The sequence below is a fragment of the Triturus cristatus genome, chromosome 10 (genome assembly GCF_964204655.1).
Source record: "Triturus cristatus chromosome 10, aTriCri1.1, whole genome shotgun sequence".
NCBI lineage: Eukaryota > Metazoa > Chordata > Amphibia > Caudata > Salamandridae > Triturus > Triturus cristatus.
The window spans coordinates 271,210,553-271,223,955 of NC_140593.1; the positions used below are offsets into that span (position 1 = coordinate 271,210,553).

Genomic DNA, 13,403 nt, shown 5'->3' on the forward strand with positions numbered 1-13,403 from the left:
AGCAGCAATAGACCCCTCTAGGTTTGCAGATCAGTTTTGAATTGTCTTAAAAGTCAGAGTGAATAAGATCAAAAGCGGTTTTGGGTTAACGACATCTGACATCCCAGATCATCTGCATCCAGAGCAATAGATGGAATTTACAAGAGCAAATCCCTTGTAGTTTCCCTGAAAATAGACACCAGTGTTTTTTATAAAGAACACAAATAAAAGGCTTTCAGGGTGAGACCAAGCAAGGAGCACCCAAAAATTGATGTGGTATAAAATAGGGTTTTCTCTGAAGGGAGAAAATATTTTCTCCTTTGGAAGCAGAATTATTTGGTGCAAATACACTGATGTATTGCAGCAACACATTAGAAATACTTATTTCTTACATCTCCAATTGCGTATTTGTTTATTGTTATGAGTCCCCTTTGGAAGATGTAATAGTTGAGTACTCCTGAAATGCTTTGCGAATTCAAATAAATGCGTAAATGTCTTCAAAATGTAGGAGTAGCCTTACAGAATCTAAATTCTAACTTTTGTTGTGAATTGGACCCTAAGTTATTAAAGACACTGCCACAAAAATAGGCCTTACATTGTATTGTGGTTTTGAAAAGAATGGTGCCTTGCCCGGAATATAAATATGTGTCTGTGTGAGTGAGGACGCTTGTTTCCCACCCAAGGAGCTGTGGATAACCAAGGCACCTAGTTGGCAGATCTGTGTTAAGGGTGGTTGGTCAAACATCTACTCTATACTTTCAACATATTTCTTGTTGGGCACAGGTTGCTGCTTTGTTCCAGTTGATGACAACTACCCCTGTATTGCCAATCAGACATACAACTGCCTTGCTAATCTCTGCCTTTTCTATATTTCCTCAACTAAACAGTAATGCTATTGGGGAGGTAGCAAAGACAGTTAAATATGGATCCCCTTTAGACCCTACCCCTATAGACATTTTGCTGAAAGGAGGTGATACCATTTTATTATCTTTTACCAACCTAAATAATCTCTATTTGCAAAAAGGACAAGTTCCCAACCATTGAAAACACGCAGCTATTATTCCATTGCTGTAGAAATCCTCCTTGGACCCCAACAAGACAGAGAATTACAGGCTTATATCTCCCTGGTGCAAGCAACATTTTAGAGAAAGTGGACAATAGCCATCCGACCAGTTTCCTGGAATCACATAATCTTTTACATCCAGATATTAGCTCCTGCAGGAGGTTATTACCCTATTATTTGAACTATTCTACTAAATATTTTTGAAACCTAGGCCTCTATTTAACAAGCGGGGGCCACGTTAGAATGTTCTCAGATGTTAATTCTGAAACAGAATCGAGTGGATTGTATTGAATAAGAGATTATATTTCTTCTGTGGACCTTCAAAGAACCAATTATACCTACTTTTAGGTCTGGCCTTTGAGACAGCTTTAGCTGTATCACCAGACTACTGTATTCCCCCCCTAAAATATGCATGATATAAGATCTTTCAGTCAGTGGACTTCGTTTGTTGGTCCGGTAAATTGTCATTCAAACTTTGCATCTGTCTACCACAGACTACAACATGGAGCAAGGGGCCAGCACACTCGAGTAATCAGCTTCTCTTTATGCCAGTGATGAAAATTGGTTTCTGGACAATGTGCATATCTGCCATGCAAATGGTCCCTTTCATTTCCAGGGCCAATGGAAAAATGTGTACTTTCCTTTTCAAAATCCTATACTTTTTATAAAATTTGCTTCTTTTAATTACTTTTTGAGGACCTGGCAGGTCCCAGATATTGGTAACAGGCCTTCATTGCCTCTTGCATGGCACGGAATCCCATGCACTACTTCTAGAGGTGAGCATCATACAAAAGGACTTTCCACTATTTCTTAACAGTAAAGTAGTTTAAAAACACAGTCAGAAAGCTTTGACTGTTTTTTTCGATAAAGTATAATAAAAACCACCCCAAGAAGTGTTTCTCTGAGAGCAGATGCAAGACACACAGTTGTTGCCATCTTACAATGTTGATGTCATACTTTATTATTACATACCATTCCACAATGGTCAACCCACTGCTTTCAAAATCATTGGACATCTTGGAATGCTAAAGTAATGAAATGAAACAAGTACTTCAATAGGAGCTTCTCTGAGATGCTCAACAACAAAAAGAGACCAGTGTGAAATGGGTGCTAATCTGTCATATTCCAGGCTTCTCAAACATTCTCTGCAGTACTCTGTACAGTTTAGCACGTCCATCCACTATGTAACAGTCAAGTTTAGCAGTTTAAATCAATCACTTTCTATTTAAGTTCATGGTCTCCAGGACTTTCTCTGACACATTTATATTAGAAGTTTCTTTCCAGTAATGATGTTATCTTACAATGGTTTAAGCAATTCTACCGCAGATGCTCAAAACCAAAGTCTTAAATATTGCTTTGCATTTGGAAAATTCACATACTCTATGTATGCTATAGATTTCTTCATCTTAGTGATGGATAGTTCAGCCTTATATAGGGAGGTTTTGACAAGCATTCATATTGGACGTGTTCATCCTGGCAATTTGCATTTTAACTATAATGCAACTGTTTTTTCTCTCCAGGGTGACATTTTGTTAAAGGTTGGAGATCTTCTGGTAAGCCAAAGTGAATTTTCATTTTGGTAGATTCACAATTTCATGTAAATATATTGAATCAGATGCATTTGGTAGAGGCACAACATTTTAGCTCCTGAATACAATGTACAACTAAGAATATCAGAGCACTTATTTTTCTAAATCATGATGTCATATAACTCTGTAAGATAGACTTGTATCAATACAGTTTACATTACAGCAACACAAATGTGATAGTCTAGAAAGATGCAACAGAACATGTGGTCATTTATCTTCTTTTCAATACAGTCACAATGTCATTGTGTTTTTAGGACAACCTGACAGGCCACCTGAATCTTGGGGTAAGTCATTCAACTTGTCTGTAATGTTACATGGTCACCTGAAATAAAACACAGGCTATCATTGTGATCAAAGCATCACCCCCATTTACTAATAATGAGTTTTCCAGGCTTACAACAATCTGGACTCTGACTTGAGAGAGTGCTAAAGCCCTCTCATGATCCCTCTCCCAGTGTCTCATTGTTATGGAATGACACACCTCAAATGTACAATTACATTAGCTGTGAATGCCTGTGGTGCTATTAATCTCAATATCAGGTAAAATATTTGTTGTTAAACTAAAATATATAATCATTTGGCATATGATTCTTGTATAATAATATTGATTATCGTAATGAGGATGATGATGAGGATGACATTATAATCATTTATTTTTCCTCATTTAAAATTTCATGAGTGGGTTGCTCCTCCTCAACACTATCGGCCCAGTATATTATGGATTGTTATGAAGATTTCTTAAGTCAGACATCTTTCCTTGCTACAGAAAGTCCTATGGTTGTCTTAAGCTTCAATAAAAACCTTAATATATCAGCTCTTTCCCTTCTTCTAAAAGGTGATAGTCTAAAGAGAAATTCCTGGAAATTGAATCTGACTGTGGCGCTCAGGCTACACCTAAGAGGACAAGCCTATGCCTCAGGCAGTAGAACACTTGCCCTAATAATGAGTTTACATACAACAAAAACATGCATTGGTAAACGCATTAGGCTTAGCCTATGTAATTAATAATAAGCTGTTTTTGCTGTAATTTGTAGCTTGCTAGCTAGTTTTACAATATAAGTTACAGAAAGTCAGGTAAAGTGTTATGACTTGCTTAAGCACTAAGAGGGAATATGTTGTGCTGCTACTAGTGGTACAGTGTGGATAAGTAATAGCAACATTTTGAAAAATTAAATGAAAGAGGGAAAAAATTGAATTAATTGATGTAATAACAATAATGTGTGTTTAAAGGGTTCTGACAACTTTTGGGCTTGGTGTCACTGCACCTGTTGTACCATTCAAATCAAGCCCCTAGTTCCTGCAAGATAACTGCATTTGCGACTGCCTGCTTAGAAGTAACATATAGCAATATCTGGTGTTTAGAGGAGTTATGACAACTTTTGGCCCTGGTGCCACTGCCCCTGCTGCCCCATTCAAATTATGACCTTATTGCCTGTAAGGTAACAGCCCTGTGACTGCCTCTTTGGTACTAAAATATTGCAAATGTTGGTGTTTAGAGGGGTTCCTAGTGCTCTGGGCCTCGGTTTCACTACAACTGCAGCACCATTGAAATCATGACCCTAGTGCCCGCTAGATAACTGCACTTGTGGCTGCCTGTTTAGTTGTCAAATATAGCAATAATTGGTGTTTAGGGGAGTTATGCCAACTTTTGGCCCTGTGCCACTTCAGCTGGTGCGCCATTTAAATTAAGCCCCTTTCAATTGCAGGTAACTACAATTGTGATTGCTTGTTTAGTAGTAAAAGTTAGCAATATTAGGTGTTTAGAGGAGTTCTGACAAGGATTTGGCCTGGTGCCACTGCACCTGCTACACCATTCAAATCATGACACTAGTGCCTGAAAGATAACTGCACTTGTGACTGCCTGTTCAGTTGTAAAATATAACAATAATTGGTGTTAGTGGGTTGCCTGGAGCTTTTGGTCGCAGTGCCAGTGCACCTGCTGCACTATTGAAATCATGACACTAGTGCCTGAAAGATAACTGCACTTGTGACTGCCTGTTCAGTTGTAAAATATAGCAATATTTGGTGTTAGTGAGGTGCCTGGAGCTTTTGGTTGCAGTGCCAGTGCACCTGCTGCACTATTGAAATCATGATCTAGCACTTGCTAGATAACTGCGCTTGTGAGAGCCTGTTTAGTTGTAAAATATAGCAATATTAGGTGTTTTGAAGAGTTCTGAGCCCTGTGCTACTGCATCTGCTGCACTATTCAAATAATGCCCCTGTAGCCTGCAAGACAGCATTTGTGACTGCCTGTTTAGTAGTACAATATAGCAATATTTGATGTTTAATGGAGTTATGACAACTTTTGGCCCCAGTGCCACTGCATCTGCTGCACCATTCAAGTCAAGTCCTTTTTAACTGCAAGGTAACTGTGATTGTGTCTGCCTGTTTAGTAGTCAAAAATAGAAATATTGTATGTTTGCCAACATTTGGGCCTGGTGCTATTGCACCTGCTGCACCATTCAAATCATGACCCTGTTGTAGGCAAGGTAACTGCACTAGCAGTTGCCTGTTTAGTAGTAAAATATAGCATAGCTCTTGTACAGTAACTTAATTTTTAACAAACATCATTTATTAAAACATTTAGAATATGATCATAATGGGCAAATAAATTACATTGAAACAAATCAATCCGATAATGCCTACAAAGTGCAAAGAAAGGTACTGAGGAATGAATAGGAAATGCCACAAGCATCTACTTTACACAACTAAATAATAAAAATTGAAGCATTCCAGCATACTGTTAGAAGCTGTCTGCCTTTTCTGTGGGAAGAGATCTTATCTTGACAGTGTATGGGGTTTAAATAGTGTGAACAACTTTAGTAGAAGTATTGTAAATGCGTGCAGCTAAGGGAAGTAAAAAAAAAATGTTACACACAAAAGCAAATTATCACAGTAATTCAGTGTTTGTTAACTGTTAAGAGCCCCCTTTTAAGATATATTAAATACAAGAGATTTCACAAGCACAGGCAAAACCTAAAAATAATTCCTGACCATCGTCTCTGATGGCAGATCTTCTCCACATAGACCGTAGGTGTTGTTTGAAGGCACTGGACAAGTGTTATATTTGATCAAAAGTGTCGCATTGTCCAACTTTGATTTTACTACCTCTTTAGTAGCGTACCTGCTCTGCACATAATTACTCACATATGCAGGGCTAGTTAAACTAACCAAGAGAGCTACAGGCAAAGGGCGTCCACAGGCTCATAATAATCACATGTTTGAATCCCAGTGGCACTGCATCATCCTTTCATTCCTTCAAGCCCATTACTACTGAAGTAGGTACTTAGAAAATCTAATATTCAGCACATAAAGATAATTTGCAGTTGGGTTGATATAAGTAAAAGACTTTATTATCAATATCATACTGACATTAACCTTTACATGAGTAGCCACTCACAAACAGTACACCATAGTATCCAGGTCCAGCACACTCCCGGGTCTGTGCTTTCACATTGTGGAATGATATCAAGGAGAACCAAAATGTGTTCATCCTCAGCTGACTGATTATGTTTTCTGCTCATATAAAATGTACCTGAAATGTACTACTCTGGAATAATTATATTTTTTGTCTTTGATAAAAGGGCATCACTGGCGGCCTTCTCCAAGGCAGTGGCCTTCTTGGTGGTGGTGGTGGTGGCCTTCTTGGCAAATGAATTCAGGTAACACCAACGTCTGGTTCAAATTCTAAACCTGTGCATCATTCATGATGATTTCATCCCTGGACTGCACCTCTTGTCACAGGGGCTGTCCCAGTTCAACCCATCTGTGTGACAAAATGGTGGTACCTACAGAAGACACAAGCTTAACCCTAAAAACGAATCTGACCCTATTGACCACATAGAAATTCTGTATATTTCTTCAATTATGTCAAAGACAATCACAGTAATATTTTAAATTCACCAACTCCAAATAATGAGGCTCAGGGACTAGAAATTTCAACTTAATACAAGAGCAACCCATATAATGTTCCATCTACAAATGCACACCTTGCCACGGCAAACCCCTTATAAACACAAGAAATGGGGCCAGGTCCACTGTTAGAACCACTCGTGTAGCCCCTAAGCCCTAAATCCCAGATATACTAAGGACTTGCATTGTCCTTGCGTGTCTCTTCACTTTCCTCAGCGTGCTGCTCAGTATTTGTTGTTGCTTTCTCTTTCTAGGGAGCACAGTCTCTGACATCTGTACCAGCGGAAGGATTCTGATGATGAATGCCTGACCCTCACCTCTCTTACATTTCGATGCAAGAGCTTGCCTTCGTTCAATGTGAACTACAATTTTTCCTGCTGGCTTTTGTGCCAACCCTTCAATAAAGTAGCAAACGCATAATAAATACTGTCTCATCTGAGTTACTGTAACTCCTCTACAAATGCCACAATGTTCATTAAGTCGAAATAAAACTGCATTAATTAAAAAAGAGTTTTGGACTGCATTGGTGAAATGTTATTTACAGCACTTACAACATGCTCGTGTGGTATGAAGTGCTATCGGAAGAACAAATATATTATCCTTATTGCTGAATTTTTTGGTTGTAATATTCTGACTTGCTGCAAACGTTCACTTAATGAGATATTTTGGACATCAAGATGACATATTTGTCACAGGATAGGAGATAATTCTTGGCATTTATGACACTTTCAACTTAGGTAGAAGAGTGTAAAGATCTGCCCTTTGTGCATGTATTTTTGCAAGCACATGAAACATAAGGCCTGATGTCTGATACTCTTTGACTCTCACAAAACATGCAATCCACAAAATCATACGCTCTGTGAGTGAAAAACAAATGCACCAAAGGTAATTTAAAGCTCATAGATTAAGTTTTGCTACACATTCTGAATTATAAAGAGAAGGGGATGCGAAAGGGGAAAGCCAATCCTCCTTTGGAATCACAGTGAAATATATTAGTGGTTTTTAACTGCATCAGTGGAATAGGCATTATTCGGTGAAGTAGTCAGTGGGTCAAATGACTACAGATTGCTCTAGCTAAAGTCTTCCCTTATAGAAAATGTTTTTTAAACCAACACATCATTTTAGTAGACAAAGTCTGCTTTAAAAATATTTCACACGTTATGGAAAGCAAGTTCAGGGACAAAGGCATGCTGTCTCCTGCAGTCCATCATTCCTACATTAACAGTTCATTACAGGACTCTGTAAATTGTTATCTTCCTAGTTAATATTCAGTTTGCGATGTGATTTCTTTGTTCATCAGTCATGTGTCAAATTGATTGGCAGTGCACAAACCAGTTGGCCAGTGGCGGATCCTCCGCTATGGCGGAAGAACAATGCCCCCCTCCCACCAGCAGCCTCAAAATGTTAAAAAATAAAACATGTTTATTATCGTTTCCTTTTTCTTCCAGTGAATGAGTCTTGGAGGTGGGGCCATTGTAGGCCAAGTCATGTGGGGGGGGGTGGGCACTGCCTTCAGTGCGCATGTGGGTTTGTCCAGCAGTCTTAGGGCGGCCAAACAGATATGCGGTCTGAAACTGTCCCCGACCCAGCTGCTTTGCTGGGTTGCAGACAGCGGGCACAGGCTCCCGGTCTCCCTGGGAGTGCATATCAAGGGCTCTCAGGCCAATCCTGATGATGCTTTCATACATGAGAGCAGTATCAGGATTTGCTGCATGGAAGGCTGGGAGCCTTGGCTGCAGCGAGGAAGAAGCAGAAGAGCAGCGTTGTGGCGGGCGGAAATGCAGCAGGTAAGTTCTTTTTTTTGTTTTTATTTTAGTGTTTTCCTCATCCATCATCACCCCCTTTGCCCCACTGCCCCGCCACTCCACCAGCAAACCCGCGCTACTGCAGTTGGCTTGCAATTTGGACATCCTAGCAAAGAGGCATCCCTAGTCAGTGAGCTATTTTGACAGTGAAACAAGAAGTAATATTTAGATCAATGTGAATCAAGTAATTCAGAAATACTTGGGCTGACCCAGCTTAAAAAAAGGTTAAATGGACTGACAGGTTTTCAAGGCTGCCGCAATTATACAAAGTCAACATATAGCAATTCTAAAGCATATGGGCCTGGGCCCCTAAGCAGCTTTATCACATTTACAGAAGGAGAAGGAAATGTTATAGGCAGGTTTTGACTATCAAAAAGGAGTGAAACGAAGCATGGCAATCACAAACAGTTTAAGGTTTTAGTTTATTAGTTAAGTCTGTTTTATTGGAGATTCATAAAACAATAACAATATGTATAGCAAATACAGTATAATAATAAACAACAGTATCAAAAATTATATCTGTTGGAGGAAATAGAACAAAAAGAGAAATTGAATAATTACAACAGATCTGTAGTATTTAATATAAAAAGGAAACAGAGAAAGAAAGATATATGGAAAAGGAAGATCAGGAAGACAGTAGGGAGATAGAGAAGGAGAAAGGATAGAAACAACCAAAAAGAAAATATGAATAAGAAAACTAAGATATTAGTGAATGAGACTATTAATAGGTAGTAAAGGGTAACCAATATAGATCTGATTTGATCTTCTGAAGTAACGACAGTAAAGAAACATTAGCTATTCTATGTTCATCACAAATAACATTCCACCATGCTGACACTAATAATTTAGAATTATCTTTCCAACTAGAGAGTATAGTCTTAAAGGCAAATGCAATGAAAATGTCAAATAACATAGGTTTGTGTGTAATACTATTAAAATCAAGTGACATAGATCCAAGGAAAACATTTTGTATTCCTAACTGAATATTACACTGGAAATATTTTTAAACATTTGGACCAAATAACTTTTCAAATTTAAACCTATGACAGTAGTAGTCTAATAAATGATTTAGAGTGCCATTAGAAGTGGAACATGACCAACTTAGTGGAGAAGTAGTGGGATCAATTTTAGAGAATATTCAGGAGTAATAACATCCCTAATATAAACAAAACATAAACATTGTGTGATACATGCAGCTTTGAAGCTGTTATACACTTTAAGCCATATTGTATCTCATTGATGAACAGAGAATGAAATAGAAAGATCATTTCCCCTTAATAATTCAATAGAATTCTTACATCGCATAGAAGCAGGTGATGCGGGTAGCTTTGGGAATAAAATCTAGATTAATAGTGTGCAATGGTGTCCTGGGTGTGACTGGAGCACGGCCAGGAGGAAAGGTGGAGGAAAGGTGTGAGTTAATAAAATGGATTTAAATGCAGAAGATATAAACTCATATTCTTGTAAAAAAAAAGAGTTTGGTTAAGTTAAATAGTGTTTGTATCTGAGAAAGAGGTATATTAGAATGATAACCTACCAATTGATGTATAAACATAATCTCATTCTCTTTCCAATGTTTAAAATTGAATGATTTGTGGTGAAATTGAATAACCTTACTATATACCAAATGGAAAAAGATAGAAAACATTGATGAAAATCAAAATCAACTGAGAATATTGTATGTAACAAATGCTGGGAGTATTTTAAAAGTTGGTTTGGGGAGAAAAAAATGTACAATTAGACATGTAAACCATATTCTTGAATGAAAACTCTTTCAGTAAGTAGTGTTCAAATACAATCCAGCATGGTATGGGGGAGTTTTGAAAATTATTAACTAAAGCATAAAATCGTCAAATTTGAAAAGCAGAGTGATGTAACTTAAAATCAGGGAAGCGGGCCCCCTTCATTCTTTGGGCATTTAAGTTTAGATAAGGCAATGTGTGAGTGTTTGTTGTCCCAGAGAAATTTGATACAAATATATCTGAGAAAAGTAGTAATTGGGTATTTTGAAGGGTAACATACAAAGTGCATAGAGGACATGTGGCACAATCATCTTAAGGGTATCTAATCTACCACATCATGATGAATGAAGGGGCGACCAGGATGTAAGTCATTTCTGTATATTGAGTTTTAAAACATAAATGTTATGATTAATTATGCTGGAAATAGTATGAGAAAATCACATTCTCAAGTAAATAAATCTAGAAGGGCACCACATAAAGTTAGTGTTTGCAAACATATATTGATAACATAAGGCGTTCAAAGGTGAAACTTTAATTTTGGAAACGTTGAGGGGATATTAGAATATAACTTGATCTCTTATGAAAAGGGGTTTATGGTGGATATGGAATTAGACGTGTAAATTAAAACATCATCAGCATAAGCCAATAACTTAGTTTCAAGGGAGTTATATTTGATTTTGATATAGTTTGATATGATTGAAACCGGAGATAAGTGTATTATAATGAATCTGTTCAACAAAGGGTTCTGGACAATGAATAAAGAGGAAAGGGGACAGCCTTTCCTGGTACCTCTATGTAGATTAAAATAGGGAAAATCATCCATTAACAAAAACACTAGCTCGAGGGTCAGAATATAGTAATTTTATAAATAAAATAAATATAGGGCCGAAGTCAAACCAACTGAGAGTAGTAAACATAAATTGTCAAATAATGCGGTCAAATTTGTTTTCAGCATCAAGAGATAGGGTTGCAAGGGGAGGCTGATATTTTTTGCCCAATGTAAGAATATTAGAAAACAGTCTGGCAATATATGCTGCCAGCCCACCCTTAATGAAACCTGATTGATCAGGTTTAACAAGGAGGGGAACAACATTTTCAAGGAGAGTTGCTAGGATTTTAGCAAATATTTTGCAACCCTAGTTAACTATCGAACTAGGCCGGTTGTTTTTACAAAGGGTATGATCTTTATCTGGCTTAGGGATAATAACAATCAGAGCTTCTAAAAAAGAGTAAGTAGTCTTTGAATCTAAAATAAAAGAATTAAAAAGCTCAAGTAATTTGGGGGCAAACAACGATGAAAAAGAAGATATTAGTTTAATAGAATCCGTCCAGGCCAGGAACTTTAGCTGTTTTAGGGATTTTATAGCATCAGTAATTTCTTGAAGTGGTATGTTGGCTTCTAACATTTTGCAAGTATCGGGCATACAAGGAGGATTGGCAAGACCCTTAAAAAGTTTGGCATATCATAGGGAACAGTATCTTCAGTTTAAGAATTTGTAGTAAGCTTGAAAGACATTGGAAATATCAGTATCGGAGGTGGCAAGGTTGTTTGTGACTTCCTAATGGATGAGTCCAATATTTTTACTTTTGGACTTAATTTTCAAGTAATTAGCCAACATTTTATCCACTTTATTTTGACCTCCGTGAAACTTAGATTTGACCTCAATTCATGTAACACAGAGGGAGATTTAGAGGTGAAGTAAGAATGCGCAAGTGACTTATTTGCTGAAACAGCGTAAGGTTTTGAGAATCCAATTTCTCTTTCTAAATAGCCCAGAACGAAGCTTTGAAGGCATCCCAATTGTTAGAAATGGAAGTGTCAATAGGTTGGTTAATTTGAAAGAACTCTTTTATAAAAGCATTAGCTTCTGTAATTAAATTTGAACAGATAGCAGGGAGATGTTTAATCTCTAATGTCCTGTTCTAGAGTTATTAAAAGATACATCAAATGGAGATAAAATGGGGGCATGATCTGAAATAAAAATGGAACCAATTTTAGAGGATTGACTAGAGGTAAGTAACGACTTAGTAACTAAAATATAATCAATTCTGGACATGGAATGGTGTACCTTAGAAAAAATTTGAACTCGTAAGTATCAGGATTGCAATTTTTCCAAATATCAAATAATGGATTAGTGGTAATGGCTGAAAAGCATGAAGCCAATATTTCTCGTTTATGTAACCTTTTGTTACCTGAGTATCTTCCATTGGGGTTATCCATAATATCACCAGGCCATACATGCTTAAGTGTGTTTTGACAAATTTCAACCAGGGAATTTTGCAAGAGGAATCCGCAGCAATGACCTCCTCTAATCTTTTCCATGTGAAATTAATTTCTCTGGGTTGCAGATTTGCCTCCAATAGAGAGGACTAATTTTGATCTTATTCACAATTTTCTTGACCTCCCGACGTCCATCTGAAGTGTTAGAGATGGTGCAAATCGACCATAGACCGGAGAAACAGTTTTTCTACTTTGACCAGATTAGGCACCTTAGAGTACCCTCATAGTTCTATACCGTATAAGGCCTACCCCCAGTGCTTGTAAATCATATATCATAAGTGCACGTGAAAATTATTTTATAGGGGCTGTTTTAAGAATTCTTACAATCCCCCACTTATGTTGTTGCTATTTAAGCGTGCTCTCGCTAATCCAAGCCATTGTATCAGTAACTTTCACACCCAACTATCTGAAAGCCTTAACTCTTTTGAACTCTACCCTGTTAAATGTAAGTTTGAGGGTGACTCAAGAGCTTCTTCCGTGGGTTGAAGACCATGAATTTGTTTTTATCAGTGTTAACTTCCAACCCTCGATGTCTGCAAAAGTCCGCAAATCAATGTACTGAAATCTGTAAAGCCGCTACTTCGAGGTCAATAGCGTATTGTCTGTAAATAGGAAGGCACGAGTCCCAGACCGAAGGAAATTAAGGATATCACTATTGCATGAGCTGAGAAAATACACTATGCCATTTTGTCATGTGTCGCAGGCCCACGTAGAAACTATGTCAGCTTTCACCATGAACATGTTTCTTAAGTTGCCTTCCCTTTCAAACAATAACCATTTATACACATTTGCGTGGTTAACAATGAGGGATTCGATTTTTTTAAACTTCTTCACTTACTGATTACAGTTCGGGAGACCAATATCATGACTTCTTGAACACCATGTACAAGGTCTCGACATGCATTGTGCAAATATCGTTCTATTTTCCATTCACGAGGATATGGATCTCTATAGCCCATAACAATGCAGGCTTACCCAGGACTCACAAGGATGCTTTTCATTAAGTATAAACAAGGTATTTCCATGTTTAGT

The 13,403-nt window shown here is 37.6% G+C and overlaps 1 long non-coding RNA gene across 1 annotated transcript; it reads left to right on the top strand.

Moving 5' to 3' along the window:
* Nucleotides 1-2,561: 2,561 nt before the first annotated feature.
* LOC146789307 (uncharacterized) lies at nucleotides 2,562-6,971 on the top strand. The gene is made up of 4 exons (XR_014969781.1): nucleotides 2,562-2,595; nucleotides 2,886-2,915; nucleotides 6,216-6,293; nucleotides 6,798-6,971. It is a non-coding gene; the product is annotated as an uncharacterized LOC146789307 (long non-coding RNA).
* The last annotated feature ends 6,432 nt before the right edge of the window (nucleotides 6,972-13,403 follow it).